The sequence below is a fragment of the Salarias fasciatus genome, chromosome 1, assembly GCF_902148845.1.
Source record: "Salarias fasciatus chromosome 1, fSalaFa1.1, whole genome shotgun sequence".
NCBI lineage: Eukaryota > Metazoa > Chordata > Actinopteri > Blenniiformes > Blenniidae > Salarias > Salarias fasciatus.
This window is the reverse complement of record NC_043745.1, coordinates 797,435-815,164: the sequence shown is the minus strand read 5'-3', so window position 1 is coordinate 815,164 and position 17,730 is coordinate 797,435.

Sequence of the window (17,730 nt, the reverse complement as noted above, 5' to 3'; positions counted from 1 at the left end):
ACACACACACACACACACACACACACACACACACACACACACACGTCAAAACACAGATACATACAGACACACACAAACCATCAAAGGATGGTTTGGATACAAATCCATCCAAGAATCCACAAGTCTACATATATTTAAAAAGAAACTAAAAGCAGAATTACTTCAGAAATATGTGTGATCCAAACTCCAGGTGGCTGATGAACGAGAGTTACGAATGTACGGTTCTATGAATCCCGGATGACCGCCAGAGGCGGTGCTTAAAGCACTGGAATGTTCCCTTCGCGCATGCGCAGTTCGAGTATGTATACCAACAAACGTCACTCGTGACTACCCGGGTAACCCCAGAACCGTATAAATACCGGTTCCCTGACCCGGAATCGGCTCCTGCGGAATCTTCTCGCGTAACCACGAGGATTCCGAGTGACAGAGCGCTCTGGCGGTCGTGCGGGACTCATAGAACCGTAGTTACATTCGTAACTCTCGTTCTATTTCATCCCTACTGACCGCCAGAGGCGGCGCTTAAAGCACTGGAATGAAGAATGCCAACTCAGTCACGAGGAATCACAGAGACCAACCTCACTGAGAAGCCTCTGCAGGGCCCAGGACCACCCGCAGTGCATGCGGAGGCACAGCGGCCAGCCTGGAGAACCTGAAAAAGGTGCCAGGCGCTGTCCAGATGGCAACAGCACATAGCTCGTCCAGGGGCACCGCCGTCAGGGCGACCCAAGACGTGGACACCCGGTGCCCTGGTGGAGCGGCAACGCACACCCTCGGGCAGAGGCCGGCCTGCGGCCTGGAATGGCGAACAGTGTCCACAGCCCAGTGGAACAGGCGCCGCCTGGAGAGAACAAAGCCTGTACTCAGACTAATGTGATTCACGACTCTGACGTGAGCGCTGCACGCTGTTGCCGGAGCATGTCGATTCTGCTGGAGTGAACTGACCCCCGCTGCCATCTACGGCCGGAGACGGACACGCAAGGAGAAATACTGCCAACGCTCAGTGAAAGATAAGTTAAAGGAAAGTGAACACCGAGATCCCCCGTGTGAGTGTGGTTCACCTCCAACTCTGTGGGAAAGGCTCAAACGTCGACATTAATGAGGACTTTTCAGACGCTGTCCAGAAAAAGAGGAGCGATCTCCTCCCAGAGGTAAAGGCTGCCTGTGAGAGAGGTGACATCGCCACCCTAAGGTTTGACAAGCTGATCATGAAGCCCAAAGGTGGAAGTGCCGGCTCAACATGAGGCTGAGTTTGGTTTATGTGTTGTTTTTGTTTTGTCCAGAATTAAAGCCTGATTAGTTCTGAATTAAAACAATGGATGAAGCTGTTTTAGTCCCAGACCCTGAACCCGTGGACTCTCCAGCTGACTGCTACTCTGCCTCGGAAGATCAGACTTTCAAGCCCTTTGATGGTCCTAAGTTTGATGCCTACAATGGTGATGTTGACCCAGATCAAAACTTTTTTTCCACATTTGACATTTCTAACCTCTGTAATTATTATGATGAATCTCAATTCAATGAGTTATGTTCTTCTATGCCAGCAAATATGCTTTCTTCTTTCCATCTCAACATAAGAAGTATATCATCTAACTTTGACAACTTTATTCATTATTTATCGTCACTTAGGCATGATTTTTCAGTTACAGCCCTAACGGAAACATGGCTTACAGAAGACTCTAAAGAAACATTTAAACTTCTAAATTACAATTCAGTCCATGATGTAAGAGAAAACAGAATAAGAGGGGGAGTTTCTCTGTTTATTCATTCTGATTATGACTTCAAAATAAGACATGATCTTTCTCTGAGAACAGACATGTCCGACGTTGAGTCTATTTTTGTTGAACTTCCTGTCACTGGTGGAAAGAGTATTATTGTTGGAGCGATATACCGCCCTCCACATTCTGTCATCAGAGACTTTAATGAAGGTTTGTTTTGTTTACTTGACCGTGTTAACCGTGAGAATAAATATTGTTTCATCTTAGGTGACTTTAACTTAAATCTCCTTAAACACAAGTCAGATACCCTTGTTGAGGACCACCTAAATGTTCTGTATTACAATTATTTTTTCCCTGTTATTCATAAAGCAAAAGAGACATCAGCAACTCTTATCGACAGCATCCTCTCAAACTCTCTGACTGGTTGTATGAAATCTGGTGTTTGGTATCTAGACTTGTCAGATCATTTAGCTATTTTTCAGTTTTCTGAAATCAAGACAAACAAAGCTAAAAACATTAAAGAAAACATTTCTAAAAGAATAATGAGGGAGAAAAATATTTCCAAGTTTGAAGACAGGCTTGACTCCAAATCCTGGGATAACCTATATGAGGAGAACAATGCTCAGTAAGCATATCAAACATTCATGGATGTATTCAGCTCTTGTTTTGAGGAATGTTTTCCTGTCACAAGTCTTGTAAAGAGATGCCACTCAGATTTAAAAAAAACATGGTTTTCACCTGATTTGTTGAAGTTGTTGAAGAAAAAGAACAAACTATATAAAAGATTTGTCAACATTCCCACTCCTCTCAATCACAGTGTGTATAAATCCCACCGAAATATATATATTCATGAAATTAGATCTGCAAAACCAAAGTATTTCAGTGATGAATTTAGTAGGTGTTCAAACAATATTAAATCCACTTGGAAAGTCATAAATCAGCTGCTTCAAAGAGAGAGGGCTACCACTAAACTGCCTTCTGTCTTTCGAAATGGTGAAGAATCTTTAACCAACCCATTTGATATCGCCGAAAAGCCTAACGAATTCTTTGTAAACATTGGTCTGAAACTAGCAAATAGTTCTCCTCCTCCTCTTCTCTTCCCTCCTGTGACGGAAACCCACTGGATTCCTTAAAAGGAACTTTTCCTGTTATCTCCAGCTTTGAGCTCCCCGACACCCAGGAAATAAGTGATGTAATTGACCGGCTGAAGTTGTCTGCAGCTGGCCATGACAATATTTCAGCATTCCTTGCCAAGCGGGTGAAGCAATCAATCTTGCAACCTCTTCATCATATTTTTTCCCTGTCTCTGAAGACGGGAGTTGTACCATATGACTTAAAGATTGCAAAAGTCATTCCCTTGTTTAAAGCAAAGGATCCTTGTTGTTTCAATAACTACAGGCCTATTTCTATTTTGCCGTGCTTCTCAAAGATTTTAGAAAAAATAGTTTACAAAAGGATTATTTTTCATGTAAATTCTAATGAAATTCTTTTTAAACATCAGTATGGCTTCCGAACAAATCATTCCACATCTATGGCTTTAATTCACCTGGTTGATAAGATTGCATCAGCGCTAGAAAAGGGTGAGTTTGCTTGTAGTGTCTTCCTAGATCTCTCAAAAGCCTTTGATACGATAAATCACAGTATCCTATTGGCCAAGCTTCACAGATATGGTTTCCATAAAGATACTCATCAATGGTTGTCAAATTATGTTTCAAGCAGAACTCAGTTTGTTTGTGTAAAGGGCTGCCATTCCAACAGAGCACAACTTCACTGTGGAGTTCCACAAGGATCCATCCTTGGTCCATTATTATTCCTTGTTTACATAAATGATTTGTGTAACATCTCAAACATCGTTTCTCCAATTATGTTTGCAGATGACACAACACTGGTTCTCTCAAACCCAAACTTCAATTCCTTAATAAGGGATGTGAATGACGGTTTAGATGCCTTTGTCACACGGTTCAAAATGAACAAATTATCTTTGAATATAAAAAAATCTAACTTTATTATCTTCAGTGGGAAAAAATCATACAATAAGAATTTATCTAAAATTATAATTGAGTCCATAGAGATGCCCCAAGTATCATCTACAAGATTCTTAGGAATAATGATTGATGAGAGTTTGAGTTGGAGAGAACAGATTTACTGTGTGAGTAAGAAAATATACAAATCTCTTGGTATAATAAGGAAAGTTAGCCAACCTGTTAGTAAACAGTGTCTTCTTACTCTTTATTACAGTCTCATCTATTCGCATCTTTCATACTGTAATATTGTTTGGGGGAGTACGTTTACAACCACTCTTAAAAAAATCTTAATTCTTCAGAATCGTTTTGTTAAGACTTACATCTCGATCTGTCTGGGACGCTACTGCTGCTCCCTTATTTAAAAATCTCCAGATTCTCACTATTTATGATATTAACAGTTATTAAATATGCATTTTTATGTACAAGATATTTTCTTCAGATGACAAGGTCCCTGAGCATTTTAGGACGTACTTTGCAGCAAATTCTCATTTTCATTCTTACTCAACACGACAGGCCTCAGCTCTACATCCGCCCAAATGTCTTAAATCTAGAAGCCAATTTTTGTTTAGGTATAGAGGTGTCAAAGTTTGGAACAGTTGGTACCACACTGCCAACAATTGTAGATCTTTATCTATCTTCAAAAGTCGCGCAAGAGAGCATCTAATTCAAAAGTGTAGCCAGGAGAGCTCTGTACTTTAGCTTTTCCGTAGACTGCTAACTTCTTTTTAGTTTATTTTCAGTGTTGCCTATAATGATCAACACAAATGTCCATTTTTATGAGCATGTCCATATAAGGTCAACAGCATTTTTCTTTTCTTTTGTCTTTTTTTCTTCTTTCTTTCTTTTATGTTTTGCATGAGAGTTTATGATGCTTTTTGTTGTTTTGTATTTTATTTTATTTATTTATGTATTTTATTTATTTGGTTTTTTTTGTTTTTTTTTAACGATATCTGTATAATTTTATTAGGTGGGGGCTCCTCATAAGCCTTTGGCTTGCTCGCTCCTCCCTGCACTGTTTCTTTTTTTCTGCACTGGTTTATGTGATATATTTTATTGTATGTGCTAAATAAACTAAACTAAACTAAACTAAACTAAACTAAACTAAACTAGGGCTTCCGTAGACCACTGGCTGGCCAGATGTCGGCGCATCTGCATAGCAGCCATGCAGCATCCCAGAGTTCTATCCGGGCACAGGAGCCCCGGCCGGCCCCCAGGTCGTACGACGGGGGGCCACATAGTGAGTCACATAGGTCGGCTGTCCGCAGCCCCGACAGCGCTCTAGGAAGGAAGCGGCAGTCACAGCGTGACGCCCACTCCAGCCGGCCACCACCGGAGACATGCGGGGAGAATAGACAGAGCGTGCTGCTCTCCCACACGCTACGCCGTGGTAATGGCCAGCAGGAACGTCGTCCTGCGCAACACCCACTGCAGCCCTATCGTTACCAGGGGCTCACAGGGAGGCTGACACAAGCTCTCCAGTACCAGACGCAGATCCCAGGCGGGCGCCCCTGGGGCTCTAGGGGGGCGAGCTTCAAAGCCCCTCTGAGGGAACCGACACCGGAGTGTGGCCCCAAATCACGCCGCCCGCAACCCATGTATGGCGGCCAGATACCACCGCCACATACACCCTCAGGGTGAACGGGGACTGGGCTCGGTCCAAAAGGACTGCAGAAGTCCAGGACCATGGGGACTGGGCAGAGCACCGGGTCCACCCCATGGCCGCTGCACCACCGTGCAACAAACCTCCACCTACTACTATACAGCCGCCTGGCAGATGGTGCATTCAAGGTGGTCCACCTGACAGGCTCCGAACAGCTGCTCAGCAGCGAGTCGGGCCCCTCAGACGCCAGGACAAGACAGAGATAGCGAGAGCGGGGGTGCCCCACCGGCCTCCGCGCTGAAACAGCAGAACCCTCCCGCTGAGAAAGCGCCACGGCCCACTGTGGGCCGTGGCGCTGTGGAGCAGAGGAAACCAAGCTCACACCGCCGAAAGTGGGTCACCTCTGTAAGCCACCGCAAACGCCCAGCACCCCTATGGAGGCACCACACCCCTGGTGGGGGAGTCCAACAGGAGAAGGTGCTGGCCAGTGCCGCGAGGCCCCTGCAGGTAGGCAATCTGCAGGCTGGCCAAACAGGTCGCCGACCACCACAGTCGGGTCCGTAGAAAGCCTGGGCAAGGGTAATCACCAGGCTCCGGGCCGACACCAAGAGCACGGCTCAGTAGGACAAGCCGGGCCAGTGCGAGAAGCTGAGGGAAGGGGGCGTACGCCGCCTGCACAGCCAATGCAACATCACCATACCAGCAAAGTAGCAGAGCCACATACGGGAGAGGGAGCCACTGCATGGCGACCACAACTCCCTTCCATCCTACAAGACACCACCTGCTGGAAGCCAACACTCACCACGTGGGGATCACCACCGCGGGGTCCAATGCAAGGGAAGCAGCACATGCGGCTTACAACCCACGGCTAACCAACGTCTAGCCATGCCGCCACAGCGAGGATCGTGAGGAGCGCATGAATAGTACACTGTCCAGGAGGGGAAATGGCTGCCCAACAGCCCCTGCCTCCATCAGCCCCCATAGTAGCGCCACCCACCAGAGCAGGGGGTGCAACACAAATCACCAGCTAGCAGCTCAGAGAGCCATCCCCAGGTGGAGTGCCCAGCGGCCTCCTGCCCTGTCCGCCGCCCTCACAGTGCCACCCGCCACACAACAGGGCAACTCACCGGCAATGCGATAAGCTGGGGGAGGGTGGTGTACACCACCCACACGGCGGACACCAAGCCCCTGAAGCCAGCCCGGGGCGTGCTGGAGAGAGGGGACAGCCACCCAGCGGCACCCTCGTTGCTGTGCCATCGGAGCAGAACCAGGCCAGAAGAACAGCAGCATAGAAAAGCCAAGGGAGGAGGCTCGTGTCACCTGCACAGACAACCCTCAATCACCGGCCAGAAAGCCGGCCGAGGCACATCCAGGAGAGGGACAGCTGCCCTCCGCAGCCCCCTCTTCCATCAGCCACCACCAATCCCACCGCCAGGGTGGGGGAGGGGGTACACACAGCAGCCAGAAGTAAGAGGACAATAGTGATGCAGTAAGCTGAAGGAAGGGGGCACACCCCGCCTGCACAGCAAACGCCAACCACCGGCCAGGGTCCCAGCGAAGGCCCCGTCCAGGAGAGGGGAACAGCTGCCAAGCAGCATCCTCCTTCAACAGCCTCTATAGCGGAACCACCCGACAGAAGTGGGGAGTGTACGCGCACCGGCAAAATCAACGGAACAGTCATGTGCTAAGCTGCGGAAAGGGGTCATAAGCCACCAGCAAAACAAACGCAGAACAGCAGACCGTCCAGACCGTCCACCCCCAGCAGCAGAAGAGACCTGCACCAGCTCAGTAGTCTGCCGTGCATAGGGCATGTAGCCACAGCCCATGCACGGGTCATTGGACCACGCCTCCCTGAGATGAGCAGGACCACAGCAACTGGGACAGCGGTCGTGGCCCCTGTAGGGGCTCCACAGGTAACACCCCTGTGAGAGCCACCACGTCCCGTCTGCGGAGGTTGAGTTGAGGGAAGGGGCGCACGCCGCCTGCACAACCAAACCAGACACCATCCACGAGCAACAGAGAGAGCGGCCACCAGGCAGCTCTCTCTCACCTCCTGCCTGACCACAGTAAGAGTAATGCCAGAGTAATGGCAGCACAGAAGCCGAGGGAAGGAGGCGAACGCCGCCTGCACGGCAACCGCAGCTGAGCCCGTCGGCGGAACGGGCACCCGGGGTAGGAGATGCTAGTGCCGTAAGCCGAGAGAAGGGGGCATACGCCACCTGCACGGCAAACGCAGAGTGTAGCTAGCAGCCGGGCAGCACCACAATGAAAGAAACAGTCGACCGGGTCCACCTGCTTCCCACTGCTCTGCAGTGGCGCCAGTTGGAGCGTCAGGTGCCCGGGACGGTGGTGCGGTAAGCCGAGGGAAGGGGCGTACGCCACCTGCACAGCAAACCAAGTGGGTGCGGGGGGGGGGGGGGGGGGGGGGGGGGGGGGGGGGGGGGTGGGGGGGGGGGGGGGGCGCGATCGTCCCGCTGCTCCCGTGGGAGCGGCGCCACACACTGAGCAACGGATGTGGGGAAAGTACTGGGCGGCAGGCCGGAACACTGGCCGCACAGCAATGCCCGCCAATTAGCACCAAGAACGGATGGATATGCCGCCGCTCAGGCAAAACACAGAGTGGCCCACTGTGCAATAAGCACCGGCAACGCAAGTAGCATAACACCACATCCAGAGGAACACTGCAAACAGAGTAGGCACTGCCACAGCGGGGACACCGCTCACCAGCGGGGACGCCGCTACAGCATCAGGACTGCTCCAGCAGAGACACCGCTCACAGCAGGCGTACCACCTACAGCGTGAGCACCGCCGACAGCGTAGTACCGCGCTAACAGCGTAAGGTAAGCCTGCAGCAACACACCACCCCAAAACAATGGCGCCCTCGCCTCTCACATAGTCCCCACAGGAACAGCGGCACCACAATATACACCACAATAAACAAAGACGTGTATACGTGTGTGTGTGTGTGTGTGTTGTCGTGGTGGTACCACAATACACAAAGGCAGGAATGTGTATATACCAATAAAATGATACACACTGCTTGTATAGACAGTAGAGTTAAAAATGACATGAATACCTTTGCAGTGTGTGGATGTGGGAGATTCAAGTGAAGGGACTCCCGCAGATATGTGTCTGCTTTAGGGCCATGTAGGTGAGAGTGAGGGCGAGCTCCCTCTGATCTTTGGTGTATCCTGGCCCTGGTTTGACAGTAGCTGAACCGGAAGATCTGAAATTAAATTACCACAGACAAAAAAGCAAGGGACCGTCAAAATAAAAACTAGGAGCTTCAAACACAGATGGAAATGTTTTACATTTTATTTGTGAAATCTTCTCAAACATTTAGTAGTAATTTTACATGAGTACAAGTCCAGCTTCTCTTTCAGCTCTTCATTTATTAGGTTTTTTGCTCTCAGTTCTTCCAGAAGACCACACTGTGCTCTTTGCCCTCCGTTCTCGATCTCTGGCGTTCCTCTGTTCTCTTTCCAGACTCGACCTTGGCCATGGCTTTGCTGAGTCTGGCTTTCAAAGCACCAGGACATGTGGGTAGTGCATAGGAGTGGTCCTAGTGGGAAAAAAAAAAGTATTTACATGTTCAGAGTCCTGTGTTATCACATTAATTTATTGCTTGTGCAACATGCAATCAACTGATCTGCAATCCGAATCCATATATATAACATAGCATATAATACAATGCTTGTGTTAAACTTTTAAAAACCGATGGAGTCGATCTGTGGTGTAACACAAATTTATTTTCCCTGAAACAACAGCGCCAGAATATAATAACATTTCTGTGGCGGCGCAGCTGACGGCTCACTCTACAGTGACCACAGGCTCCTCAGAACACAGATTAATGCTTATCTACATCAAGTACATTCAAATTACGAGCATATGATCATACAACAATACATCCAGTGAACAACAATTTACAAAAAAAGGTATTTACAATCAATGAACTTCTTTTTAACCTAACTTATTCCCCAATGAACTGTTTCACCTTTTTAAACTTAACCTAGAACTGTCTTTTAATAACTAATAGTTATTGTTGTCTCTGTCCTTCTCTATGTTCAAAATAATAATAATGAAATCGACAACTGAGAACATGTTTTCAATTTGACTCATTCTTCTTACAATGTCACAGATCGTTAGACAAATCATCTTCAGCCGTATTCACGCAACCCATCGGAAACTACTGTACCATTGGTTAGACCTGCATTGGGGGCGGGCCTTATGAATCTTATCGTTTGTCCCTTCATTCATTCATTCACGTAAAGCTCCACCTCCTTACAACCCAGTCATCAGCTGGAGCCCTCCTCCCTGCCCACAGCTGCCGATCTAAACCCCTTTAGAAGACAGTTTTTAACGTTTCTTTGCAATATTGCTGGAGATATGGCGCCGGTTGGAGCTGTTAACTGTTTACTGCGGGCTCACTCATTTATATTCACAATCACGATCCGAACAATTTCAGATCTCAGTCACAATCAAAGGCTTGATCATGTTATTTTACTTTATTTACTTATAGTTATGGTTCCAATTTTCCTCACCTGAAACAACAGCGACAGAATATAACAATAACGTTTCTGTGATGGCGCATAATAATTTGTTCATGTTTTGAGTCCTTTTGACTGGTTCCATTAATTCATAGTTTTTTGGGGAGTTAATTGGGGTGGGGGGGGGGGGGGGGGGGGGGCAGGATGTTTTATTTTTATTCAAGTCCTTTTCTATCAGTTAGCTCTATAAAAACACTTTTGGTCCCTCTGAAATTACTCAGTGCCACATGTGCACATGTCTGAAAGGAGTGATCTGTGACATGTTGCTCACAGCTGTTTGAAGCCCAGCCAGACAGCAGTTCCTACTCACCGGACCGGGTCGGGCTGAGGTTCTCCTTCGGCAACAGGTGGGGAACGCTCCACTAACTGGTTCTGAAGCGCTGCAGTGCCTGCTGTGATGTCCAGCTCGTCCTGGTGGCCACGGTCTGAAATGAAAGCAATCACACTTGGAAAGCTGTATCTAGTTACAACACAATGTCATAGAACTAATTCTTAAGAGTTGAACAAACGGCTCAACAAAATACTAATAATAACAATGCATTGATTTTATATAGCACTTTTCCATGCACTCAAGACGCTTGCTCAAAGACACTTTTTACAATGTGCATTATTCATTCACCCCATACTTGGTGGTGGTAAAGTACTATTGTAACGTCAGCTGCCCTGGGGCAGACTGACAGAAGGGAGGCTGCTAATTCGCGTCATCAGCCCTCCTGACCACCGTCAACATTCACACAAAACAATCCTCTAAACAGTGTGGTCTTGTTTTAACTTCATCACCTCGTGATGCACTGACTCTTCTGAGATGAGCTGGGAAGCTGAATACAGATGCTGATACTCCATCCCTGATCCGGACAGTCGGACCGTCCTGTCGAAGTCCTTCTCCTCAGAGCGCTGCAGAGCCTCCAGTACGAGGTCGCAACGAAAGCCTCTCTCCGGAGAGCTGCCTCCCGCTGCTTCCTCACACATTTGTTGGTGGGAAACCTTCAAATGCGAAAAAGTGATTAAATAACCGTAATTAAATAACCATATATGACCATTTCATTGAAAGCAAATAATTTATTTCAAAATGTAATACTCCAAGCACTGTAACATAAATAGAATCCGTTAGTTTAAACCGCGGGTTAGCATAGCTTTAGCAACGGAATAAATAATCAAGTGGAACCGTGTAAAAAATGCTATCTCCAAAGCAAATATTATGTGAGCTAAACATAACAACAAACACACTTTCTCTTACCTGTGGAAGGTAATTCCACGCAGTTTACAGTCTTTATTTTGTTGGTTTGTACAACCCCAAGCCGAGCAGTGATGCGGCATCGTTCCTGAATTGCTCAGAAATGCCAGTCCCAAGATGGCGGACAGACTGACGTACGAACAGGCCAGTCGTGAAGGGTCTAGTGTATATGTCTATGGGTGGGACAGCACGGCCTCAGCCCGACTACGGGGGGGAGGCAGCCTCAGCCTCAGCAAACAGTGATACGCACCTGGCCTGCACATGAACACAGAGGCTGCAACAAGCTGAGCGGCAGGAGCAGCGCGGCAGCTCCTCCGCCTGTCTGCCCACTGCTACCCACCAGAGCTGGGGTGCGCGTGATAGAGCAGACGCACGTAACGGTAACAGTACGGTTGTGCGCGAGGAGGCTGTGCGTCCGCCCACAACAGACATCACTTATCGGCCGCTCAGCCGAGCTACGTGCTAGCGGCCGCATGCTTACCACTCGCGGCCGGTTACTAGAGGCGGCTGCGCTTACACCGCCTGCTTAGCCGAACCAGCGGCACGCCGCCACCCGCCGTGCTTCCTTGCCAACTGCGGCCGCAGCACCTCACACGGCGTGGAGCGCAAATGCGGCTTTACAACAGTCAGAAGCACGGTATCACACCAGCCAGACCGCCGCACACTTCCTGAAGCCGGGCGAAGGACGCAAGTAGCGTCCCTGAGCCCCAGCAACACCGACCACGCTACAATGGCCGCGGTCATCAACAAACCCGGGGGGAGCGACCCGTAACCCCCAATCAGTCAGGAAGAGTAGTAGATTCAGCAACCTCACCTTCTGCCCGGAGGTCATGAATGAACCTCTGACTGCAGGCAGCGCTGCCTCAGCGCTGCAGAGCAGGTGAACGGGACCGCAACACGTCACAGCCTTTGGAGGGCATCGGCAGCTCCGACCTACATGGTCACAAGGCTCCCAGCGACGGTGCGTCATGATGCCACACAGGGATGTCCCGCAATCCACAATGTGTACGAACTGTAAGCGAGAAGAAACTAGGAGCCGATTCCGGGTCAGGGAACCGGTATTTATACGGTTCCGGGGTTACCCGGGTAGTCACGAGTGACGTTTGTTGGTATACATACTCGAACTGCGCATGCGGGAAGGGAACATTCCAGTGCTTTAAGCACCGCCTCTGGCGGTCAGTAGGGATGGAATAGAACTTCATTATACTGTCTAAAACCCTATAATAATATTGTGTTCATTAGGGACCTTGCCCTCCGGGCATGGTGGCCGCAGGCCACCATGCCCGGAGGGCAAGGTCTCTATTGTTCTTCGTTCGTTTATTGTCGTTTATTGTCGTTTATTGTCGTTTATTGTCGTTTGACCCCCTATTTTGACCCCCTAACATGCACAAAAACTCACCAAACTTGGCATGCACATCATGACCGGCGAAAAATTTTATAAAATCCAAAAGCAAACACCATCGGCTCTCTAGCGCCACCTATATCCCAAAAAACTTCTAAAACAGTTGCTACGGCCCGCAGGAATGTCATAGAGAGATCAAACCAACACTCACGCGTTTGTCTCATCAAGATCTACATTTCGCACACTGTCATCCCTGACCTAAATTTGACAGGAAGTCCGCTATTTCCCTTTCAAAGTAAAATTTTGCTCAAAATCACTCCTCACGAAAAAATTATCTCCTCCGAGACCGTTTGTCGTACAGACATAAGAGTCACGCGACGTGAAAGAGGACAAATTTCTCTACAAAAGTTTCTCATATCTTTGTCAAAAGTCTTACGGTGTGGATTTTATTAGCGCTCAAAGTTGGAAGTCTGTAATCCTGCCTTGCTCTGGCCCTCATCCGTTATAATGGGGAAAAAAAGAAAAAAGTCGCCTTTTTTCAGCACCTCAAACAACTGGAGATTGTGGCTATACCGTGACTCCTATCAACAAACCGAGCACACAGAAAGCGTCACCAGGTTCTCCTGAACAAGATGATGTTACATAAGTAGGGATAATTTCATGTTATATGTATGTTTTCACAGGTAAGAAAAGGTGTGCGCTCTGCATTTTTTTTGCTCTCAGTTATAATGGAGCCGGAAGGGGGAAAATCTCGCACTTCTCACAAACTGAGGCTTCTACGGACCAAAGTAAAAGTCCGACTGCTCTGAAACCCTCACAAACTGAAAGACAACAAATTTTCCTATCAAACATGATATTTTTTGTTCAGTTTTGCCAAACAGGAAAGGAACAAGGAGCAGTTGTTTCCCAAACAGAAACTTTAATTTTCTCCTCTCTCCACTCACAACTGTATGTTAGTTGGTGACAGATGCTAACAGCTCCATGTTAGTGGATGGGACATGCTAACAGCTCCATGTTAGTGGATGGGACATGCCAATGTGACGCTCATTAAATGTTGGTCACATTTTATGAAGTTTTGCTTATTTTGAATGTATTATTTCTGTAGATTTGTGAATATAATCCAAAATGATTAATTGTTGCTTCCTCTAAGAGCAAAGAAAATTCTTGTCATGTGAGGCAATTACATTTATGAGACACTTATTCAGTGCCACCAGTAGGAGGCAGTGGCGCCTTGCTTCTCCGTGTAAACGGAAGTATCAACTTCCTCATTCTGCTGAAGAAGCCAGACTGCACCAGAAGCATCGGTCGTCTGTCTCATCTTTTCATCCTGTTTTACAGGTTAGTAGAGTGTGAATATATTCATAAAACTTACTCAAACTTGTGATTAAATGTTTGAAGAAGAGGATGATTTGAGTTTGTTCATGTTTTCAGTAAATTTGACCGTGTTTTTTGAATGAATGGGAAACGTGTTTCCTTCGTGCGTCACATGCGGCAGAATGTGGCGCTGCGTTGTATTTTTTCCTTTGTGACCAGAATTCTGTATTAATTTATGGCTCCAGCACATTTTGTTTTAGGTTAAATATCATTCTTATGGATTTGTATATTGTTGATTGTGTAAATAAGTTATGAGTTACAGTTATATCTTTGCATGATTGTTTGAAATGGTTAAAAATGGATCAATTTTGTCTTCAGCTCATACATTCTTCCCAAGATTTAAGAGTAATACACTCGTGTCATTAATTTCAACTTAAAAGTAAGATTAAATAAGTTACATTTCATTGATTTAGATTTGATCTGAGTGATAAAACAGTTAATTTGACTGAAAAGGAACATATTAATGCAGTACTATACTGGATACAAGATCATATTTTGTGATAAAATGATAGTGTTGTTTCATTGAGAAAACAGGATTGTGTGGTTATTGTTTGAGATAAATTGTGATTTTGTTTCTGATATGATGTTGAAAATATGGGAATATGGAAAAGAAAGAAAATATTATGGCAATTGTAAATAAATTCTGCTGAAGAAGCCAGACTGCACCAGAAGCATCGGTCGTCTGTCTCATCTTTTCATCCTGTTTTACAGGATTTCTTATCTGTTAATGGATTCTCAATCTGAGACCTGTTACACTAACAAGTGAATGTTAGTGGATGACAGATGCTAACAGCTACATGTTAGTGGATGGGAGATGCTAACAACTCCCATGTTAGTGGATGGGAGATGCTAACAACTCCCATGTTAGTGGATGGGAGATGCTAACAACTCCCATGTTAGTGGATGGGAGATGCTAACAACTCCCATGTTAGTGGATGGGAGATGCTAACAACTCCCATGTTAGTGGGTGGGAGATGCTAACAGCTACATGTTAGTGGATGGGAGATGCTAACATTTCCCATGTTAGTGGATGGGAGATGCTAACAACTCCCATGTTAGTGGATGGGAGATGCTAACAACTCCCATGTTAGTGGATGGGAGATGCTAACAACTCCCATGTTAGTGGATGGGAGATGCTAACAACTCCCATGTTAGTGGATGGGAGATGCTAACAACTCCCATGTTAGTGGGTGGGAGATGCTAACAACTCCCATGGTTAGTGGATGGGAGATGCTAACAACTCCCATGTTAGTGGATGGGAGATGCTAACAACTCCCATGTTAGTGGATGGGAGATGCTAACAACTCCCATGTTAGTGGATGGGAGATGCTAACAACTCCCATGTTAGTGGGTGGACGTCTCAGTCGCGGGCGAGCGGGGAGGCTCGGTCCCGACCAATGCCGCTTGCGGCTTTAATTGAGATGCTGTCTTAATATTGTAAATATAATAATATTGTAAATTTAAATTTAAGGAATAGTGACAGGAATATACATTAATTGTAATATACATTAATTGTAATTATAAATTGTCTGATTTGTGAGTTTGTATGCAAGGTTTGTTAGTATTTTTTTTGTTTGTTTTTTTTTCTTTCCTTTTCTTCTCTTTTTTTCCTTTTTTTCTAATGGATGTAGGATTCAATTTGTGCGATTCTTAAATGTGAAGGGGTAGATTTAAAGCTATAGTGCGTAACTTTTAAATGTATATGAACGTCCGTTTTAGCCAAGCCACTACTAGTGGAGATGACAAAATGCACATTAAGCCAATCAGATCCTCTAACATGTCGCGGGATTTTTCAATACATATCATTGGTGCTTTGCGTGTCGACCGGCGACATTCCCGCGCTGGCGCGCTGGAAATTACGCATTTTACATCACAACAAGAAGGGAGGGGGAGGACAGGAGGGTCTCATAGCAACAGGCTCAGCTCACAGTCTCAGGCAGACCAAGGAAGCGACATGCTACTGTTGTATATTTTTATCTCATTTTAAATGGTTACACTGTGATTCTATTACTCTGCCTTGTGACTGCCTTTTGTGCCTTGCAACTGTGTAGGTGAGGGGTCACCATAGCTAAACCTTTGATCTCTTTTTGATAATGTAAATGCCACAGCCCTAGGGACTTTAGGTGTGAACCAGCCAAGATAAGGAGCTGATGCCCGGTCAGAAGCCACAGGAGGCAGTTCATCGTTTATTCAGTCTATTGTACCGGTCGCATATGGCCTGCTGAGATGAGCTGGATTGTTGCAAAAGGCCCCGAGCTAGGGTGTTGTAACCGCAGGACCCCAGATCTTAAGCGTGATTGCTGACTCCTGAAGAAGAGGAGTCCCATGTGCCACCCTTAATTATGCGAAAACGGAGGATAAAGTTGTCTCTCCACCAACAATCGGGGCCATTCAGCCTGGGGTTCAGACTGAGATCTGTTCTTGCAGGGCTGATGGACCGAGAGCCTCGTATTTTGATTTTATTGCTAGCCTGAGACCTTCTTCGCTGTCTGATCATCTTTCAATCAAATAAAAGAATCTGTGCTGAGACTCAGAGGTTTCAAGCATCCTTTTTTCATTTCAAACTCAGTCTCAACACTACTTCAGGGTTTCTGGCAGAACTTTTCAGTCCGGGCGCCGCCCGCGATAAATTGTGCAGCACCGGGACAACGGAGAGGCCGGCAGCGTTAGCCGTTAGCAGTGTTAGCAGCAACAGCAGTGACACCACACGCTGCCCCCCCCACTCTTTTCCTGCAGGAAACACTGTACTTAGTGTGTGTAACACTGCGTTTTTCATCAAGAAGCAGCTACTGGAGACCAATGATTTCTGCTGACGACCACTGGTCTTTCATCCACTAACCTGTCAGTCACAAATTAGCAGGCACCTCGTCTCCCGTTTGTAATGAGCTATTTGCTTTTCTGTGGCAAAAAAAAAAAAGAAGAAAATAATTACCTCTTCGGAAGAGTCCATCTTTTTTTTCACCAGCTGTCCTTATTCACACAGAATAAAATCCGTTTCCAACGGTGATTCGCGCTGTGGAAACGCAAGTCACCATGGCAGGTTGGGGGGGGGGAGGGAGGGAGGGGGGAGGGGCACCTGGGCGTACGTCATGTGGAAGCGCTGGCTTTATTGTTGTAAGAACGCAGAATTCCGCTAGAGGGCGACCGAAGTTATGCACTATAGCTTTAATAAGTTCTTCAAACTTCTCCCTGCTCCTTTTTGAGCACAGTTCAAATAAAACTGTACTACTACAACTGTAAATGGACAATTGATGCTATTATTGTTGCTCAAATAAAGAGATTGATTGATTGACAACAAAAAAACACTGTCAAAAAACAGATACACACACAAACACACACACGCACAGACACACAAACACACACATCAAAAAAACACACACACACGTCAAAACACAGATACATACACATACACGCACACAAACACACACACACACACACACACACGTCAAAACACAAATACACACACACACAAACACACATCAAAACAGACACACACACACGTCAATAGGCACATACACACACACGTGCAAACATCATAGACAGATACACAAACACGCGCACACACACACAGACACACACACACACAGAGGTGAATGGACACACACACAAAGACACAAACACACGTCAACAGATACACAAACACACATGTGCCAACAGATGCACACACACACACACACACACACATCAAAACACAAATACACACATACGTCAAAACACAGATACATACACACGACAACAGACACACACACACACACACGTCAAAACACAGACATACACACACACACACACACACACCACACACACACACACACACACACACGTCAATAGACATAAATACACACACACACATGAATAGGCACATACACACATGCACACACATTATAGACAGATACACAA